This window comes from Crocodylus siamensis, chromosome 5 (genome assembly GCF_052110815.1).
Source record: "Crocodylus siamensis isolate JL-2025a chromosome 5, ASM5211081v1, whole genome shotgun sequence".
Taxonomy (NCBI): Eukaryota; Metazoa; Chordata; order Crocodylia; family Crocodylidae; genus Crocodylus; species Crocodylus siamensis.
Window position 1 is genome coordinate 25,727,334 of NC_143399.1, and position 16,142 is coordinate 25,743,475.

Consider the following 16,142-nt stretch of genomic DNA (forward strand, 5'->3'; position numbering starts at 1 on the left):
AATTACAAAATAACCCATTTTTAAATAACTGACCATTGCCAACCTGAGCCAGAGGGCAGCATTTACCACATTATGATACAATGAAACTTACACTGCTGATGCATCTCAGCTGCATTTCAACTCCCCTTTCACTGCACCGGTAAATGTGTTAGAAAATGAGTCACTCTCAGGACTGCCTAATAAAGAAGCATTATTAAGAGTGATTAAGTAAATAAAATGGCATTGCTGCTGTTGTTGGGTTGGAAACAAATTTCAGTTCCAACTGCAAATATTCTCCGCGTTTACCTGAAACACTCAGCATTTATTTTTTAAAACTACACTGCATACTCAGAAATAAGAATAAGGATCACAAAGCACTTTGGAGAAGAAGTGCTCCATTTTACCTACCTCAGAGCAGAGACTGAGGAAAATTAAATCTCTTAGTCAAGGCCACAAGCACTTATCTGCACAGTGGTGGTGGTGAGTGTAGGTGGGGTACACTTGAGAAAACCTTATCACTTGTGCCTACAAATATGCTTCAAACCCAGAAGATGGTCAGTCTGACTGCCCTGGTCTCATTCCCAGCTAATGGTAGCTACTGGAGATGTGTTCAGAGTGGGTCCACCAGCATACTTACAGGCATCCTAAGGGTGGGCAAAGCATGGGCAGAGCATGCTTGAGGGTATTGAGATTTCTAACCGTCACTGCCATGGTAAACTGGTGGCAGAACGGAGATATTTCAAAAGTCGTCTCCTTGATGTCTGTGCCTTGTCTACTGGGCTGCACTTATTACTCTGGATGTCAGTTTCCTGAAAGAAAGCTGGTTTACTATTCCCTGCTATTCTTTCTTTTTGGAAGATATTTAACATAATAGGTCTCCAGTTTTGCACCACTTCGTAGCAAGCGCTACGTTCTCAGGTTTGTTTGGTTGAGAACGTTTTGAATCTCCTGTTGCTAGTGACACGTTTCTGTTTTTCCCCCAAACCTGACTTTTCCTATTCAAAAAATGTTTTTGATCAGATTGTGCATGCTTAAACCGTTGTTTGAAAATATTTCTTTGCTGCCAAGTGGAAACTGCTTAAAGGTGAACATAGCAGTAGATGGTGGAGAGTTTGACAGCACCAGACAGTTTTTAATCCAACCAATAGCTAAACTCATGTCAAATGTACCTGCAGCTAGCCATTAGTCAACGTGTTTGAAATATAAATGACACCGAATATGTATTTCAGAAAATGTAACCAACCAACCAGAGGCATGAAATGAGAGGCCAGAATCTTGCCTTAGCACACTGAAAGTCTGCTCCAATCAGAGGAGCAAATGCTACTTCAGGAATAAGAAATAAAAGAAAGCCAAGACTTACAGACCATAACAATGGATCTCTAGAAGGACCAGATGGCTGAACAATTCCCCCCAGCATCTTCCTTCAAGCTCCAGAGACAGCAACCTTCCTTCAAGATGAGGAAAAAGAATTTATTTTTTATGCATTGTTACTTTGCAGTGGCTAACTATAATTTTCCCGATCAATCCAAGCAGGTGGCAGCAATAGGCTCTTCAAATAACTAATTACAGATGATTGCAAATTGATTTTTTTTTATTAAACCCCTCCTTCTGCCAGGTGGGGTTACACGGCTCTCCACCTGCTCTCAGCCATCCACTCCACTTCTGGAATTGCTCAGCCATCTTCTTCTCCTTTTTTCTCTACACGGCCATTCTGGCATTCCTCAGGGTTCACTAGCCAAGGAAGCAAAGTCCCCCACATCTTTCCCTCTGTCAGATAAATATAAATTGAGCTGTGGCTGGGGATGTGATTGAGCTTAGCTTGTGTATTTAAACCTTGTTAATGTTCCTTTGTTTGCACTTAAAATATACTAATAAACTCATTTTGTTTTCTTCAGGTGGCAAAATGCAACTCCTGAGACATCTCCCCGCCTAAGCCAGAGGACTATGGGGTTTCATCTTGAGTAAGTGACTGATAAAATATTCTAAGTCATATTATGGAGCCTCCTCTTTGCTTTCTTGCTCCTTCCTTGTATTCCCTCTTCAAAGCTTCTCTTGCCAAATAGGGACGGGCCAGGCATTCTCTAGACTCCATCAGTGTCATTTCTTTATTAGCTGGAGCTCATTTATTTCTTTCTTTTTCAACTTACTGCAGTTCTTCCCCTTCAACCTAGCTTAGCTACTATAGGCTCCCCGACTCATATCTCCATACTGCGATGTGACATGCTACCATTAAGCATTTAAATGGAATCAAGGAGACAATACACAACATTGTACCCTTTACAAAAGAGCAACAAAGAAAAATAAAGTTCAAGTGCCATGCCAGCTGGAAAGATGTATGCTAATACCAGGTGGTGTGAAGAGTAAGTGTGAGGTGACTGCTGGCACCACTTTTACAGCAAGGGTAGCAATTAAAAATATGCAGCTTTTGAGAGGAGACCAGTGGAGTTTGGCATCTGGAGTCAAAGTGCTGAAAAGGGTGTCATGTGGGACTGAAAAGCTTTGCAGGGCTTCCTATGAACCACTCCCTTCCTTCCAGTCTGACCTGGATGATCTAGCTTAGCTGGCTGCTGTGCTTTATTCTCCAGGACTTGCCAACTGGTTATCTTTCTGCTTACATTATTTTTTCTGTACTTACCTTTTTTTGGCACATGAGATTACCCAATTTCTATTAAGATTCTCTTTGCTGCTTTATCTGAAAGTCTCTCTCCACCAGTCCTTCAGGTTTTTCACCAGCAGTCTAATTCAATGACCTTATTTCTAATACTATGTCTCTAACTTTATTCATGTGCACTCATTGCATGTGTAGATGTGCCCAGGGAGGGTACAAGGCTAATTTGTGGTGTTTCTGCCAAAAAAGGTTGGCCTCCTCTAGTTTGGGAAGTTAGGGTACTGAACTGTTTACTTGTAGTTCACTGTCTCAAATCCAGCTAAAACAGTAGAGGCATGTCTGATAGCAATTCAGCACAGGTTTGCTGTTGAAATACGAACCACCACCAACATTAGTATCTTTCCTGGGTTGCTAGAGGTTTAGAGCATTAAGATTTGATTTTGTTTTATTTTTATCCACAAGCCCAAAATTCTTTAACATACTGCTTTAAAAAAAGAAAAAGTAGCTTCTATGTTTAGAGGTTTGTTTCTTGGGTTTGGGTTTTGTTTTTTTTTAACAAATTGCATTAATAATAGAAACAAAATGTTTTGTTGTTGCTACCCTGATCATGATTATCAAAAAATGCCTCCTCCCCACCCAGAATGTTGTAAAGAGTTTACATGTTCATTTTAGGTATGATGTAACAGGACAATAAGGAATGGGCTGTTTTTGAAAGGGGAGAGCGTTCAGGCTTCTATTGTATTTGTAACAATGTGATTTACTGTCTCTTTTCTAAATAGAGTGTATGCAAGCATGTTGCACTTGTTATGGTGTTTGAGACATCACACTTAATGCTAATGGTATTTCTGCAGACCAGAATGAAAAAATCATTCCACAGACTAGCTCTCCCCCTAACTTCCCACTCCCTCCTAACATTCTTTGTCTGTTCTGATGGTCCATGGAGAGCCATATACAATTATGCTTTGCTAGTAAAACAAGATACAATAATATAATCCAATAGCACTGTCACTGAGATAAAGCATATGATTACTTATTATTTTATTTGATCAGCAGGGTGGCTTAGTACAGTGAGTTCCTTCTTCTGCTTTGATTTGGCTTTTCTGGTTCCTGAAAGACACAACAAAGTAAAACATGGGAACTATTGCTATTCACCTTTTGAACAAATATTACAACAGTAATGTCAGATGAGAGAAAGGATAGAGATTTTATGCACCACGTTACACAGCTGTAATTCCACATAACTGTAATTGTACACTGGAACCTTAGCCCATTGAGAGATTATATAGAAATAGACATAGTTGCACAGTTTAATAGAATACATTCAAATATCTGCCATCTTCCCCTAGTGCAATTATTGCTCTGGACATTGCCATTTTTATTATTTGCATTTCGGAAGTATCAGGGATCAACATCCCATTGATCTTGCCACTCTACTCTCACATACTGAGCCTTCCTGCTCAAAATAGAGTTAAATATTCTGGCTCGATTTCATCTTTTGGGGTATTACCAAGGAGCACATTTTCATGAGAAACAGGGGAAAAGTACCTGGTTCCCTATCCTAACCTCCTTCCAAGGAGACATTAATGCTGTGCCATGTTGTCAGAATAATCAGAGTGTTCTTCAGGAAGAAATTATAGACATTTCCAGTCTTGTCTGTGTATCCTGACTCCGCCACCAGAAGTTTTGGTGGCAGATGGTGGCTATCATCATGCAGTCGCATGCATATATCCATGTGCTTCTGGCAGCTCCATGTGGTTCCACTGTAGCAGCTATGCCACCAGAGTGTGAAATGTACTCTGGGAAGGCACCAGCTGCTGGATTGCAGCAGAAGCCTCACTTCACTCAGCATAAGTGATGTGATTCTGCTACCGGGGAGGAAATTTTTTTGAGTGTTCTCAAAGTTCTCCCCACACCACTTAAGCGCTGCCTTTTAAAACTTGGTAGCATAGACTAAATGTGTACATATTTGTCCAGTGCTATTGCTTCCTTCCTCAGTTGAAGCAAAGGGAAAGCAAACAGAGATCTCCCCTGTGCCTTACTTTATCTCCTTGTGTGAACACATGCTCTGGTACCTGGGGTTTAACACAGGCCAATGTATACAGTTTTTGAGGAAGCCCCTTGTTACAATATTCTCAAGCACTTTGCTTGGTAATAGGGAATTAAGTGAGAGAACAGATCCGGTTCTCAATGCACTCTTTCCCAGAGGTGCTATGAAAGGAATAATGTGAATTTCACAGGTAGGAATGTATTCAGCCACCTATTTCTGACACCCAAAAGGCAAAATATGACACAAACCATGTGTAGTCCCCTTTGGAGCCAGGCATAGGAAAAAATGAATGCTAACTGAGCAATCCACACTAGGGCCCTTTGAATATTCATTACCAATTCAAAGGCAGCGTCTTGTATTTGGTGGTGGGTATCATAGGACTGAGATCACTCACAGAACTCTCTTCACACATTGTAGTGGTATCCTTCGAAACATTTACAATACCAGCTTCTTCCCCTCCCCATCTCTCCTCCCACCCTTGAGTAAGCAATGTTGGATGGGCTGCCTTTTTGAAGCCTTTAAAGATCAGCCTAACCACTGTTCTTTAAGGGGATCTCTTTGCCCTTCTGCAACCACTGAGAGGCTGCAAAAGCTCTACTCCTGTGCCTATAATAGATGTAAATTTTACAGATGCAGATGAAGGAGAAGAATCTCTATTAGTCACTGAATGCAGTCTGAACACCACTGCTTCATTTATAGCAATGCCACCTAGGTATCTGCACTTACAAGGAACAACAAAGAGGTGTCAGAACAATCACGAGGCTGAACAATTTAAACTGCAGTGAAGACATTTGGTGGCATGTGAGAAATGATGCTGGCAAGAGGCCTGTTTTGGTTTTTGGATTTGTTGATTTTTGTTTTTTTACTATATCGAAGGCTATTCTAATTCTCCTTGTTTTGTGCTACTGAATGCTTCGTTTGCCTTCAAAGCCTCAGGGGGTAAGGAGGGAGGAAAACAAGTTAAGTAATAACCATAATGACTAGTTAAAACTACACAAGGTGTGTCAGGGCTCTATTGGCCTTTAAATAACATCTTTGTTCTACAGGAAGCTAAAAAAATTTGCAGGGATACCACCAAAAATTGGTTGACTTACTAATAAGCCACCAGTGCTGCCACCAAGCTCTAATGCACAGCAACGGGGTAAACAGTATGTTTCATGCCTAACCTTAGGCACAGGACAAAAGGTAATTAGGCCAGATTCTCAGCTGATGTAAATCCCCCAAGAGTTTTAGCTGTATTTGTCAGATGATGGTCCAACTCCTTGTTTTGTTCTCTTTGGTTTGTTGTGCTGGCATAGGTGAGAGATTACAAAAAAACCCCTCAGAAGCCTATCTGTAAATCAACAGAGAGTTACTGATTAACAAAGAATACTAGCCTTGTGTTTAGCGTCCTGTTTAAAAGCACAATAAGCTGTGATTGTGAGTATGATTATCTGTGAGAGGTGCTACTTAGCAGCTGCAAATGTGAAAGCTATGTATCTCTAGGAGAAACAAGGAAATAGATGCATTTATGACTGTTGTACCACAATGCAACTGCCAAAAGTAAGTGTCCTAATCCTGCTGAATAAAACTGAATAGCCCTAAAAAGGAAAGCAATATATACTGTTAAAAAGTAATATATGAAGAGTGTTTGCACGTATCTATACCACAGAAAAAGATTGAGGAGTTATGGCTCCTTGAACTTACAAGGAAAACATGGTCTCGTGACTATAGACTATAGAATTGGTGTTATCATTTCCAGGCTAGCTCTTTCAAGACTTCTCTGGTGATCTTCAGCATGTCACTTAATCATATTTTTATTTGTTTTACTTCAGAGGCTACAACTGAGACCAGTTCCTTAATGTGCGAATACCATTCGAGCACCAGATAGGTCCCTTCCATGGACATATTGCCTTCTAAATCGACAAGTAGAAGGCAGGGCAGGATAGCATGTTAAGGACTACCTGGTTCACAAAATCTTTTAAACTTTTATAAGTGGAAGCCTACTTTGTCAGATGCTATGAATGAACTTGCAGAGAGCAGGACTATGAAACAGAAAGGAATAAAGTATTTTAATTACAAAGGAAACAGAAAGGGGGAGAAAAGGGTAAGGAGAGGGGCACTGCTGAGAGAGGCAAACAAAGATATCAAAAAGGGATAGACAAAGCAGTTAGCCCACTGAGGGACATAAGGGTTATAAAAGCTAGTCCAGGTAGTGGGATATAAATCTAGAGTCTCTTCTGAGGCCACACTTTACACAGTCCACTCTTTGATTAGGGGAAGACACAAAGGACGTGCAGTGGAGTGGTCAAATCTCCCTTTCAGATCCTGTAGGAACAGCAGTTGGAAACTTTTTGTTAAGTCCCCAAAGCAGATAAAAATCCACCCTCTTTCTCCCCCATGTTCAGCAACACTTCCCCACCCCTGCTAAAATCTCCTCCCCTGCACACCACTCCCACTGCACCAAGCTGATGAGCGGGCCGGGGGGAGCCCCAGAGTTGCTCCTGCCCTGCTCTGGTCAGGCCACATAGGGAGCTGAGGGCTGTCCCTTCCCGCCCCGCAGATTTTTCCTGCCAGCCTAGAGGCAGGTGCAGTAGACAAACCTGCCCACTGCTGCTGTCCTCCTCTGAGCCTGGATCACTACTCAGCCCAGCTGAAATAGGGCAAGAGAGACTCTGGAGCTCCCCTTGCACCTGTGTCAGGTGGGGACAGAGGCAGTGGTAGGTGGGAGAGTGGGAAGTGGAATGGAAGGGGAGGGGGGCACACACAGAGGGGAAGGTAGGGGGTGGGGAGGGCTGGTTTCTTACCTAATTCAGAGACTTAAAAAAAATGACCCCAGCTGCTGGTCCTGCACCATGGTCTTCCCACCCCAGTTGGGGATGGGGCTGAAAACCTGAAGTACAACCACACCTGTGGCACCAATCACTGTTCCTGCAAAATCTGTGCCTTAACAAAATCCTGGATCTGCCTATGCCTGCAGATGATTTCTTGTTGTTCTGCAATTTTGCATTCCTGCTGGTTGTTTAAAAACAGCTACTCTGAGGTTGCTGGAACGTCCAGAGAGGTTAAAGCGTTCTGCCAAGGGCTTCTTCTATGTCTTTCTAAACAGACACGATAGACAACCAACATTAGGAGAAACAGAGCTACAATGTGACTTGCTGCAAGTAAAAAAGTAGAACCAGAAGTAGAATCTGTGCCTCCTGGATCCCTGTCCGGTGCCATATCTCCTGGGCAACATTGCTTGTTACATGGCTCAGTGTCCCAGATTAGGCATAATGCTTACCTATCATGCAAAGTTATTGTGAGTTTTAATTTTACTGATATACTTGTAAGAGCCTTCCAATGGATATACCTTCATATATCAGAAGTTCAAAGTGAAGGTGTTTGTTACATAGCAGATCTGAGCAACTGAGCAGCTTTGTCTGCCTATACACGTTTGTTCATGTTCTAATTAGAACACGTTCTATTTAGAACGCACCGCTGTCACCTCACTGTCACATGTACTAAGCTCCCACATGTTTTAAAATGGCCATGGGGGCAGCTATATGCAAACCTCATTGAATGAGGTTTAGATAAAGCATCCCAGAGCCATTTTTAACACACAGGCATAGGCACCAACTCTGTGGGTACTCCAGGGCTCAAGCACCTATCAGTGGAGGAATGAGGGATGCCGGATAACAAAATATGCTGATTAATTGAGTGGCCCCGGCTGTCACTTCTTCCGTCACATCCCTCCACCACCCCACCCCACCTGCAGCACTGCTGCCCCTCCTGTGGGCCCTGCAAGCCCCGTGGGACAGGGAGACAGGTCCTGCACAGCCCCATACAGCTTGTTATGCCTCCGGGCCATGGGGGCTCAGCAACATAGGCTGGTTTGCCCCAGGCCATGGGGGGCTTGGAGAAACTGGAAGTGCCGCAGTGGGCACTTCCAGTTTCACTTTTCCTTACAAGCCAGCATGCCAGTTAACAGAGCATGCTGACTTGTAAGGTACCAGTTACCAGAGAGTTTACTGTATTTGTTTGGCTAATTCTGGCTTTGTGTGTGATAATGCAGCGTAAGACCTTAAATGCTATAATATCACATACAATTGTGTCAAGTAGTAAACATAAATGAACTTGCGAAGTCATGCACTAGTTCAATTTTGGAAAGGAAAAACATTGCTTTGAAGGCAACTAAATCAACTCCTCGTTCAAATTAAATTTGGAGTATCCTGTGTAGCTCCAATACACAACTCCAATAACAATCAGCACTTAAGGTGCAGGCAAATAATGTTTCATTTAAAAGAAATTGAATGAGGATTACTGACAGAGAAAGTTTTTGATGCTGTTTTGTCATTAAAGTTAAATTATGGCATTATTGTCTTAATCCCATATGTCTCAGTCTTCTCTCTCTCCCTCAGTCTCTCTCTCTAATGCACACAAAGCCCTGTGCATGGTTGGTCTTGTGTCTTCATCTCATTAAAACCTTGCCATGCAAATGTATCATAAGTGTTGCCTGAAGACTTCTGTCTCATGCAAAATTTAGCTTAAATTCTACTGGCATCAAATAATTTGTTATGCACAAACCTTCTGTTTGGTTTGCTGATATTCCTTCTTAGCCGGCTCTCATGGTGATTCATTATCTTGTGATATAGATTTCCAAGTATCATCTTTGTATTGATTTTTATATCTTTAATAACCACTCCACAGAAGATGGCTCCACTTGGTGTCATTGATCGCATCAAAAATTCAAGGCTTACAGAAATACTAGAGGGCTAATTGGTAGCAGAACATTTCAGACTTAATCTTAATGTAGTCTTAATCTTCTGCACTACACCTACCTGAAGATTCCCTCACTGAGGCTAAAGGGAAAACTTTAGTTTGCAATTGAAAATTACCTAGTGAGAGTAGGAAAGACATCAAGAAACAGGACTGTGAACCTGGAAAATTGAGATAATTTAGACATTAAAATCAACTTTTTTACATGACATGCCTATCCTCTTTAGTTGAAAAGAAGCAGTGTGCATTTCTCCCATTGCCATAAGCTGTTGGATAAAAGGTATGGGTCCAAGTGCATATTCACCTGGTTAAATGGCTTTAGTGGGTTGATAGGTAAGCTCATCTAAAGAAACTATATATCCCCATTCTTCTTTAGTATGTTTGTGATGATTGGGAATTATCTACATCAGCCACTCATAATTTTCTGAAACACAAATTTCAAGTATTGTTTGCTTGGGATTTCTGAGGTTCTTATTGCTATGTTATCTGAGTGCCTTAATAAAATTACTTCCTCTTATTAGACAGAGAAATGTCACCCCAGTTGTTTCTGTGGTGAAAATTGAGGGGAAACAAAGGGCCAGGTTTTGAAAGTCTGATTAACCTTGGTGAGTGATTGGTAACTCAGCATTTTTCCTGCCTCTGCAAGACAACTTTTGCAAAGAGCTAACACCAGATTGAAAAAGATGTTTACAATCTGGCCTGAAGTTATTTGCCTCATGTCAAATAGCAGGTCTGTGACAGAACCAGGAACAGAATCAAAGTCTCCTGAGTCCCAGCTTTGTATTTTACCATTACAGCCTCCTTTTCTTTCTTTGGAACTGGATTCCTTTTAAAGAACGAGGCAATACTCCATGATTTTTATTGTGGACATAATGCACAAGTCAGGTGTGCAATACATGGCTGGTTTATAAACAAAACTAGAAGACTTATGCAGATGTGTGGCAGCATATGGACAAGATTTAGATGAGTGCATAGCTGCACCTGGAAATCAAATATAAGCAAAGGAAAACCCCTCCTGTTTGCCTGCAGCAGCAACCTAATAGGGAGGGACTCTGGAAAGAAGTACCAGAGCAAACATGATCCAGATGTCTTCCCTGGAACTCCTCCTTTCCATCCACATAAAATCTTCCTCACTCTTTTCTTCTAGCTATATTGTCATATTGAGGGGAGAGGTGGGGGGTGTTAGGAAATGAACACAGAACAAAATAATGTTTGCAGAACAAAGCAAACAAGTTACCCATGAGCAGTAAAAGCTCAAGAGAGAACTGATTTGTTTTCTGTTCTGCAGAAAGGACTTTTATTTTATTTCCAGTGTTTCTGTTTTTGAGAATTTTTTTTGGAAAACCGTATGATCTTGCATCTTAGTTAAAACTGCTTTGGTAAAAGAAGGGGTTTTCTTTAAGTATACCTTATCATATAGCGATTAAATATCCCCCCTTCTTTCCCCAATTTGTGCACCAGCCAATGTTTTGAGTGCCATGACATGTAGCTGTGATTCAAGGAGGCCCAGTTGTGCTGCAGGATATGAAATCAATGGGAATTACATGTGTCCTGCAGCGGGGGAGTAGGGCCCTTGAGTTTTAATGAATAGCAAATAGTCATGGAAAATCCATGGGCCATATTCTTTCTCTGCAGGATGCACTGAAGTCAATGAGAGCTACTCATCCTACTTATTCATAGGAAAATTCAACCCCATAAGGTAAAGCTTCCTGTTCATTATTTACACACTCTTGTTTTTATATATATATATATATATATATATATATATTGTAATGGGGCAGGTGGGTGTGTGTGTATATAGATAGATAGATAGATATCTATTTATATATATATAGATAGATAGATAGATAGATAGATACACACACACTATCCTCCTTTTTCATTTGGCTCTGTTTCCTTTTGTGGTGCTGACCTCAGAGTCAGCATTAGGCAGGTAGCTCCAGGAAAAAGGAGGAGGAGGAAACAGGAGTTAGGAAATTATATTTTAATATAGTTTATAAGAAAGAACTTAGCGAAGAATGAGATACACTTTACTCCTCCAGAGAGGTTCTACGCTCAAATGGGGGTAGCATTCATGCTACTGATGTAATCTGATCTCAGTACTATACTATAGCACTATAAGGAATTAGAAATTGACAAATAAATATAAAAATTGCATTCACTGGCTTTAAAAACTTTTCAAATGAATTGATTTTCAAGGCTGAGTTCCCAATTCAGTTGAAAGCTCCCACCCAATGCAAAATTAAAATACCTCCTTAAGCATGCTGTAAAGTTGGCTGAAAGAAACTGCTTTTCTCTTCCTTCTCCCCGCCCCCCTTCCCCCCTGCCCTTGGTACTTTGAAAGCAGAAAAGAATCTAAGAAGTCTGGGCAGTCTATCAGTTTGCTATGGTTCATTTTAGCTAATCCAGACATCCAGCACAGCAGGGGGAAAACTGCTGTATCTAGTGAAACAAGAGCATGAATAATTAAAACTCTGTTATTAATGAACTTCCAGTCGTTATGTAAATGAAACTGATTTCAAGTCTAATTTGTCAGCCTGAATTCTTTTTCTGTTCTCCCTTTGTCTAGGACAAGAACTCATCATAATGGACTTGATAATAAAACACTGGCAGACATGCTGTGTGCAGTGCCCATCTGAGTTAGAGCTTTTAGCATGGTTAATTGATACAGTTACTGCAGGATAAGTCTATAAGGCATTTTGTATGGCTTTACGTTTTACAAGCAGCTCTTTTCTTTTGACAGTGCCAGCCATTCTTTGCACATTCCTCATTACCGTTTACCTTTACATGAGGGGTGGCTTGTAATTACTGGCTGGTAAATGGTTTCTTTTGCAATTTCTGTGTTGTTCAAAGACAGCAGAGTTCAGAAAGGTCCACTGGAAGGGAAGTGTGTCACTATCCAACAATGACAAACAGCAGCCAAAAGAAAAATCTTGTCAAAGCACAAGGACACTAAGCGCCTGTTCCTTACCACATTGTCTTCCACCAGTTGTCAATCATCCCACTGCCTACTACATATACCTTGATGGCAGTACAGAGTACCTTATTATTCAGAAGGGGGAACCACTTCATAGTTAAAGGTGAAACTACTTTCCCATATCAAGCCTGATAGTTAACTTCCCTTAACCAAAAAATGAAGGGTTCCCCTGAAACATAACTTGCCGCATTTTATGCCAGCAGAGAATACCATGAAAGTCGTGTCAGAAAAACACCAAAATTTAATTTAAAAATTATACTATTGTTATTAGTGGTATTTATTGAGATTTTTCCTAACATTCCTGGCTCATCATCATCAAATGGCTGGTAGACTTGGTTTGCTTGCTACCCTTGCTAAGGTAAAACCCCTAGTCATGGAGAATTGCCAGGACCTAATATAAAGATCTTGTAGTTGGACAGGTGTTCTGCCTTATGTGTGTGTCTCTACTAAGTGAGGTACAGAAGGGGTTAACTTAAAGGATCAGTGAAACAGGGGCATGAAGGAAAACGGTGAAAGAGGAAGCCTTGTCTCTCTCCTCCCAGACGATGGAAGAAACAGTGTCAGCAATCTCCTGGGCAAAGGCCCAATCTGGTATCAAGGGGGGACTGGGAAACTGGCCATCTCTCACACAAGAAATTTCATGAATTAAGGACTGTTTGTTTTATCCTCCAGCTGAAGCAGCTCATTCTTTGTTTGCCTTTGGCTCTTTTTTTGTGCCAGGCAAAAAATAATAGCCTTCGTTCTGACTCCCTATGTTTTGCACCTGGGTGGTGAAATACTCTGCTCTGAAGAGCATGTGCCCTGAAGTGGCAAGACATAGTATCTGGTTTCCTTTCCCTTGTGCTTTCCCCTGAGCCATGCTTATACAGAGCTCTATTCATGTATACACAGTGTAACATTTAAAAACATTTTATTAAGGTCAACTGCCCTGCTTCCAGCTTACTCCAGATTGGGCTGCTATAGCCAGGCTACTGAGTCAAAGGTGGGAGGCTTGGTATGCAGGTAGGAAAATGCTAACAAGCACACAAAGTAAGGGCTGGAGGTGAGAGGTGATTTTGGAGGTGAGGCACGTCGAGAAGGGGCATGCTTCTCAGACTTCAGTTCTGGGACAGTCAGGAGCAGAAAGCAGGGGAAAGTTGGAGGAGGCAGGATTTGATGAGACATAAAGGGGAAGAAGAGGGGTAGGCCAGAAGATAAGGAACACAGATATGAAGCATGGAAGGAAAACAGAAGCACAGTGAGCAGCTCAGGCAAGGTAGGACAAGAAGATGGCTGAAGTGAGGTTACAGTCAGTGACAGCAGGATGGAGAGAGTCCTTTTTTTCTTTGTTATAGTGCGGGAAAACAGAGAGAAACAGCTGGATTTTTTTACTAGTATTTCCAGTCATCAGCAAAACTGCTTTGGGGGCACCCAGATGGCTGCTGCCAACCATGCTGAATGCGGAGATTTGAGGCTGACTGCAAGGGGCACCCACAGAATGGCTTCACTTCATTTCCAGGTTTAGTGTGTGCAGGTGGGACCATGTAGACAGCGTGTTCCTGAGAGAGGCCCTTCTGGAAATGCTGGGACATGGCATAGACATATCTTGTGGGCTTGGACACATTTTAGAACAAGCTAAAAGTATTAAACATGGTCTTATCTTCTCACAAACTAGTATGCTGTACATCAGGGCTAAGTACAGATAGTCAAAAAGCCCAAGGCTGAATTAAATTAATTCAGTCTTCACAGGTTAGATCGAACCAATAAGCAAGTGAACAGACATTTACTTTTGATTCCAGAAATGCAGCCACATGCCCGCGGCAGCCCAGACCAGAAGCCGCAAGGCGCTAAAGCCCTCCTCCTGGAGCAGACAGCTTGAATCAGGAGGGGATCTGGAACAGAAGTTCAATAAGCTGATTTAACCTAAGTTGCGTCTGATACTACATCCACCCAGGTGTATCTTAAGCCAGTTTCAGTCATTTTGAAAGTGGTTGATGTGCACTGAACTTCTGTTGTGTCACAGATTTGAACCAGTTTCCAAATACTCATACTAGTTTATGTGTAATTTCTATCCTTACCCCAAGGGGGGGTGTCAGACTTTAGCAGGCCTCACTACTCCCTTGCTCACCTCTCTGAAGCCCTCTCCCCTTTTGGAGCTCTGTGGACTGGGTAAAAGAGCTTTGTGGGCCACATCCAACACACAGACCATATCATTGACCTCCCTTTTATACAGAACTAACATGGGAATAAATTAATTTTGAACAAACCTCTAGACTGTCTGGAGGAGATCTCAGTGCCTCGGGGAATGTAAGGGACGTAAGGGTCTATTTTCTGCCATAAATCAGGGCTAGGACTTGCCTCCAGTTTGGCTTTAGGTAATTAGAAAATGTCACCAGTGTTATTTCCTGTATGCAGAATGATAAGGCACAGCTGAAGAATGGTGTGCTGCTGCTATCAAAGGCAAAAGTGGTTTTAAAGGGAAATTCCTTTAGTAGCACCCTAAGCTAAAAAGTACTTGATGCTTCGAGCTCTACACCAAAGAAGTTTACCATGCTCAGGGCATCAATTAATTCTCTGTGGGAGTACCAGTGGCTAAGAAATATCTATTAGACATATATTCTGGAGAATTTCTTTTAATGGCTGCTAGCCTGACTTCAGTATTGTCACAGTAATTTGACCCCAAAGAGATTAGATACTTACAAAAACATTTTAAAGCTTGACTAATATAAATATAATATACAACCTAATATAGTTCTAAGACCAAGGTTAGAAAATGGAAAAGGGAAGAAAAACGGGGGAAAATCTTGTGTTTTTGGGAGGCAAGTTATATGTAATAGGAGGGCAGGTGTTTATGGAGTAGTTCATTGTAATTCAATGTAGCTAATATCCAGTTTATACTGTTATGAGTAATCATAGTATACACAGACCTCTAGCAAAGGTTTACAGATTTCCTTTGGGTCACTAACTATGACTGTAAAGATACCCGGCTTTTTTCTTTCTTTTTTGCCTTCCTTTATATCCAGCAACTAGAGCGATTCTGTTTAAGCATTTGTTACAGTTTAGGAAGGTTTCCTTTTGTCACTGTTAAAATAAATATACACAGGAGGCTAGGTGGCACTGTGGATTAATGTATTTGAGGATTAATGTATGGGGGGAGTTTGTATCAAAGTAAGCAAATCTCAAGTGTAAATTTGTTACTCCTCCTGAATCTATGTGATTTGGTGCAAGCTGTATCCACTCAGAAGCCATGAATATTGAACACTCAAAGTCCAGACTGATGAACTTTGCATTGTACCTTGCTGGAGCCTCCTCCTGTCTCTTATAAACACTGATCCTGGGAGGTATCAAGTGCCCTCGGTTCCTATTTAAAAGCAGGAAGTACTCAGCATCTTCTATCTCAGGGTCTAAACCCTTCTGAAATCTAACCACCGGAAACAACCAGAAACTTATTTGTGCAAAGCTGCATACAAAGAGATGCATATTGTAAACAGTTGCTTTTGTGCAAATGTTACAGGGTTTTTTCGGTTTGTTTTGTTTTTGTTTTTTAAAAGTGGTCTTACCATTGCATAACAGCTAATCATAGCTCTGATTGTAATGATATCTAACCAAAACCAGATGAACCTATAAAACTTAGTTAACTAAGCAGAAATTTAAGCCAATTAAAATGTGTTGCTTCTTTGAGAAATAGGAAGTAAAATGCTTATAACCAATAGAAATCAATTATTGCACATTCTCAGCCTCCTCTAGTAAACTCCAGAGGTAATAATCACTAAAGGGATTTCTCAAACTTAATTACTGTATATTGCTTAATTATA

General features: G+C 41.2%; 1 protein-coding gene across 1 annotated transcript in view; it reads left to right on the forward strand.

The window, feature by feature from the left end:
• Positions 1 to 16,142, forward strand: part of ADGRL2 (adhesion G protein-coupled receptor L2) — a 493,138-nt gene that overhangs the window by 86,890 nt on the left and 390,106 nt on the right. Inside the window, exon 2 of the mRNA XM_090049620.1 lies at positions 1,875 to 1,940. The gene's annotated coding sequence lies outside the window, so the exon portion shown is untranslated. The remainder of the gene's footprint in view (positions 1 to 1,874; positions 1,941 to 16,142) is intronic.